Below are 6000 nucleotides of genomic sequence, written 5' to 3' on the forward strand. Positions count from 1 at the left end.
GTTTTGTGCTGTGCTGGAAAGGACTGACTGTTTTTACTGGGCTTTCTCCAGCGAGGCTCTGTTGTTTTAAACAAGAAAGGGTTTTTTTATTTTATGATTCATACTGTGAGATGTTCGAGACAAGAATGACGAACGAGAGGAGGGCGGAGGGAAATAAAAGACCTTAAAATAATTACGTGCGATAGACCCATGTGCTTGACAAAAGGCCATATGGTACGAGAGGTTATGCAAGGGTTAAGAACCCTGAACTCAGGTTGCCGCCATTTGTGTCTATACGGCAGTATAAATCCAAACACTGAACTTTAAATCCTAATGGGGAGAAAGAAGCTTTGTCTGTTGCTGGGTAAGGGTGGCAAATTTCTGTGTTCTCACAGGCCTCCAGATAGTGTGTGTTGGAAGGGAATTTTGCTTCACAATGGGCCCGCTTCACGGCTCCAGGATATTAAAGGTGTTGCCCCTTGTGGTAAAGACCATGAAATTAGGCCTGGCTAGGACTAGGATAGTCAGTGTAGGGCTGTAACTCCCAGCACCCCCAACCATTATGGCCAATGGTCAGGGAGGAATGGAGTTGGAGACCCACAACTTTGTTGGCTATTCCTGCCCCATAGCATTAGATACAAATGGATAGTGGGAAGAATCTGTTCCTTACAAGTAAAATTTGTGCATATTTTTTTTTTTAAATCACACTTCCATTTAAATTTTCTGATTCTCCAGAAGAAAACTACAAAGATCTTTCTGGGAATTTGGATTCAGTGCATGGACCAACAGTTGGGTATCCCTGATGTGACTCAAAGCATTTATTCCCCCTCTACTATTTTATATGTATTTGCAGATAACATAGGAGCATGTCAATTTGTAAGTCACTCCCAGCCTATAATATGGATCATTGAGCTACTGAAAACACTTCCACGTAGGACTTTCAACAGCAGAGGCATAACTAAGCAGCAGTTTCTCAGCTGAGACTCTGCTCTCGAATTTGAGCCCCACCCCTAGTTAATTAAGTCACAGTGTTATAAAATGGGTGGGCAGGACCTTGGTCTGATTTCAGAAGTGCTCTTCAAGAGATCAGTTCAGATCTCTGTCAAGAGGAATCTGTCCCTTCCCCGGCATATTTTGAAAGGATTCCACACATACCTTCCCATCCCTGAACAGTGAAACATATATTTCCTGTTTGGGATGGATCTGCGTTGGGATTTTCAAGAAGCATTTTTGTTGATGTTGTTGTTGCTGGCTCATTTTAACGACATACAATTTGCAGAATTAAGGAGTCAATAAAAAGTGCACGTAGGGAGAGTCACTAAATCTGTTTTTCCAAGCCTGGTCCATATGCCAATTCAAACAGAGCCTATGACTTAGATTTCTTATTCTCTAGTAAAACCAGCTGAAAAGCTGATTTCACTAAGAGAAAGAACTGGAGAGGAGCCTGGTGCGAAAAGCATAAAGCTTCCATCCAGCCTTATCTGCCCTGGAGATAGAGGGTGGATCTACACATGGGGTGGGGTGGGGAAATGCTATCAATAAGTCAGAAATTAAATTGTTATACAAAAGAAAAGAAAAACGCTATGGAAAAATCGCAAAAAATTTTTTGCTCTCCAGTGCCATCTAGTGTTGCATGTTTATAATGCATTTAAAACTCTGTTTTTTGACCAATGTAGCTGAGTCCAGGGTGACTTCTCAGTCATTTTAAATTTAAATAACTTTTAAGAGTATCAACGGTTTGATCAAGAGACCAGCTTTTAAAGGAGGAAGCAGTGTTCTGCACCACAGAGAACTGTAAAGCTTCATATAGAATACAATGGCTATGTACACATTAGTGGCTTGAAACACAGCAAATTCATCTCTCATGCATGTGAAAAGTCACTTTTTTAAAAAATGATGCTGTTCACACCAGAAAGGGGGCAGGGATGTCTTCACACGATGCCCATTACCTGATGGTTTCCCCTGAGCCCAACTCCAATTCACTGAAACTGTCCTCTGCACATGCAGATCCACACGTTCTTGAGTATTTATCAAGAAACTACAGGATACTGATGGATTGCGGCTGAGCCCATGTGCACTCAGCTTCACGCACCCAGGGTGGGAGCGTGCTGCAGCCAGAGTAAGTGGCAATGTGTACACAGCCAATATGTCGAGATAAGATACATCATCTGTGCTGTATTATGGAGTGATGGTGTTCGGCGCAGCTGTCCCAGTTCAGAGCCCTACACATGGTCTTGATCATGCTGACTTCTGCTGTCAATAAAAGTAGCAATTCCATATAAGCAACAGGCTACAGGAAGATCTAGTGGTACATGTGAGGTGGTATGTTGTAGATCATAACTTCCCACTGTGGAGGGATGATCGGTGGGAATGGGGGAAATAGTCCTAAGCAGCAAACGCTGGACAGTGGCAGGGGAGAGAGGGGATGGTAAGTACCACGTATGCAAAGAGTTGCTGGTGGGATGGCAACTGTCAGTATGGGCTGTGTGATGCTGACAGAGGGTGCTTTCTGCTAGTTTTCAGGTGGGGTTCAGTGCCATACAAGCAAATTCAGTTTGGGCAATTAAAGTGGATTTAGTGCTCTTGTGAAACCAAGCCACACAAAGGTCGAAAATGGGCTTCTTGCAGGAAGGAAAGTGATGGAGAATTGCACCGGAAAGGATGGGATATCAAAATTGCTTGATGCAACGTTGTACGAACAAATTGGAATGAATGCTCAATGAGCAAGTCAACTGGAAGAGGCCTCAGTCACTGCCATTCAATGGTTGAAGGGAATGCTGCTCACAGGTTACACTGAACACAGGCACAAGCTGTTTGTGTGAAATAAAAAGGGCACACTTGTTCATTTGGAGAGCTCAGCTATTGTGTACACAGGTACAAGGGCTGTACAGTCATTGAAGCCAATGTGAGAATACCCCTTCATATTTCTCTCCAGTCCACACCAGCCCATCGGCTGCAGAATGTATCAGCAAACATTTATTCGGCTGCCACAAATGACATTGAATGCTACAGAAGGGGTAGGTAACCTGTGCCTCTCCAGATGTTGTTGACTCCAGCTCCCATCAGACCCAGCCAGCACCACCTATGGCTAGGGATGATAGAAGTTGTAGTCTGGCAACATCTGTCAGCCCATGGGTTCAGCTCCCAAACACTTTAGTGGTCTTGAACCAGAAGTCATTCAACTTTTCCCTTTGCTAGTCTCTTTTTTTCTGGGATGCAAGAAAAAAAGGATTAAAACCAACTGCATTTTAAAAAAGAAAAAAGCCTCACAGCATTTGACTGTCCGTTTTCAAAATTCTGCTGTAAAGATAGTCCTGCCCTTACAACATCATCTTCTCAGGAGTTTAAATATATATTTTTAATTGCAAAAGGTAAAGCATAACCTCAAGATAATTCTGTTGAATCAAAATTATTTTTATTCTTCTGTCAGAGTTGAGTTTTCACTCCTGTTCTTTGGGGGATTGCAGATTGCAACTCGAACAGCTTGACTATGAGACTTTGCAGTGCAACAAGGGGCATCCATAAGAATGTCTACACAGGATTTAGCAGTCCTGAATGCTCTGTGAGTTCCAGACACCAAAGCCTTGAGATAGTAACTAGAATTAATGAGAAATATTCAATAGGTACACCATCTTGCTTTACAACCTTCATAATGTTGCTGTTGTTAATATATTATTATTATTATTATTATTATTATTATTATTATTATTATTACAGTGGTACCTCTGGTTGCAGATGGGATCTGTTCCTGAGGTCCGGTCGGATCCCGAGGTTTCTGCAACCTGAGGACTGCTTCTGCGCATGCGTGCATGGCGGAACCCATAAAAAAACTTCCGGGTTTGCAGCGTGCACATCCCGAAGTTTACGTAACCAGAGGGTTACGTAACCAGAGGTATGACTGTATTATTATTTATTCATTTATTGCATTGATATTGCACCTTTTCCTCCAAGGAGTTCAAAGTGGTGTACGCTGTTCTACCCATCTCATTTAATCCCCACAACAACCCCACGAGGTTAATTAGGCTCTGAGGCATTGACTGGCCCAAGGGCCACCCAGTGGGGGATTTGAACCCAGGTCTCCCAGCTCCTAGTATGACATTCTAACCACTACAGGCAGCAGTTCCACAGGGGTCTCTCATGCAAGTGCTCTCTGCCCTCAAAATATGTGCTCTACTCCTGTTCTCATCCTCCTCCTTGTTGTTGCTGGTCAGATTCACACCATGCATTTAACGCCCATCCAACTCACATTTGAAGCACATTGCCTGCCCCAAAGAATCCTGGGAAATGTGTTTTAGCCCTCACAGAGCTCTGATCCCCAGTGCCCTGGAGAAACTACATTTTCCAGGATTCTTTTGGGGAAGTCATGTGCTTTAAATTTGAGTTGGATGTGCTTTAAACAACAAATAATGTTTTGCAATATTGAAACTTACACCTTGAGGCACATATAGTTCCAGAGCCAAGCGCTCTGGAAAAATAAGTTATGGCTCACTAGATTTCAACCTCCTTTTTGCAAATATTAATTTCTTGTTTGATTGGGTGCTTGGAACATTTTTTTTTAAAAAAATCTAAATATAATGTTTGTTGGTAATCATTTTTTAAAATTAACATCCGTTCTCTTGTTGTCAGAAAATTACAGCTTTGAAGATTTCCCCTCCAGTCTTTTCATCTACTGAAACTTTCAGAAGTCTGGGAAACGAAGGGGTCAGACAAAAATTATTTAATGGCAACAGAAGTTGGAATTCAGAAAGGTAAAAGGTTCATTAGTATGCTAAAATGCAAATTGTCAACATCATGTGTCAGACTATGCAAATAACCTTACATCAAGGAATCACATGTATTTTCACTCATCTATTCTAAAGGGAAATAAGTTTTAAAGCAGTTTTTGAAATGACTTTACTTTTATATATACGTTTTTCTTGTTGATGGATTTTTTTATCCATTTGTGTGGGAAGGTGAAATTAACATTTGCTGTAAAAGTCTAATTTTGCTTAGAGTATTTATATCCCAGTACATATGGCGCTTTATTTATTGTTAAGTAATATCTTAGTACATATGGCACTTTATTTATTGTTAAGTAATAAAGAAAAAAGATAGCTCTCCTTCATTTATATTGCTGGAAATATCTTTGACTAACAGTGTTCTCCTGTAAATGCTTTTGGGGAGGCATTAATATGTTAACTTATTGATTTTCAGAACGTCTTTTAATATCCTTTCAGATTTCAAAGGAAACAAGATGTGTTAATCTTGAACACGCTTTTAAAATAATGAATACATTGTCACATAAGCAGGGCTTCGTAAATTCTGCAGTAGTAGTAAGTGCAAAAACTAGTGCCAGATATGGATTTTAACAACCTAAGGGCATGGAGTGTGTGTGTGTGTGTGTACATGAATTGAGTTTAGTAATATCTTTGGAGCTATTATGAGAGGTTGACAAAGAATACATACATACCTTTGAATATTTTACAATGAAAACAGGGATGCTATTTTGCTCTTAGATGGTGAAGGGAACCTGGAAAGCATGTTGGGGCCAGCTGAAGGCATTTCAGACCGCAGACAGTCTCACTGGAGTGATGAATGCTCTAGTTATCTCTTGCTTGTATTACTGCAATGCACTCTATGTGGGGCTACCTTTGAAGGTGACTACAACTAATCCAGAATGCAGCAGCTAGGCTGGTCAGTGGGAGCGGCTGCCGAGACCACATAACACCGTGAAAGACCTACACTGGTGTAGGCTCCCAGTACATTTCCGAGCACAATTCAAAGTCTTGGTGCTGACCTTGAAAGCCCTAAACGGCCTCGGTCCAGTATACCTGAAGGAGCGTCTCCACCTCCACCGTTCTGCCCGGACGCTGAGGTCCAGTGCCAAGGGCCTTCTGGTGGTTCCCTCACTACGAGAAGCCAAGTTACAGGGAACCAGGTAGAGGGCCTTCTCGGTAGTGGCACCTGCCCTATGGAACGGCCTCCCACCAGATGTCAAAGAGAAAAATAACTACCAAACTTTTAGAAGACATCTGTAGGCAG

This window comes from Podarcis gaigeae (assembly GCF_964106915.1).
Source record: "Podarcis gaigeae genome assembly, chromosome: 6".
Lineage (NCBI taxonomy): Eukaryota > Metazoa > Chordata > Lepidosauria > Squamata > Lacertidae > Podarcis > Podarcis gaigeae.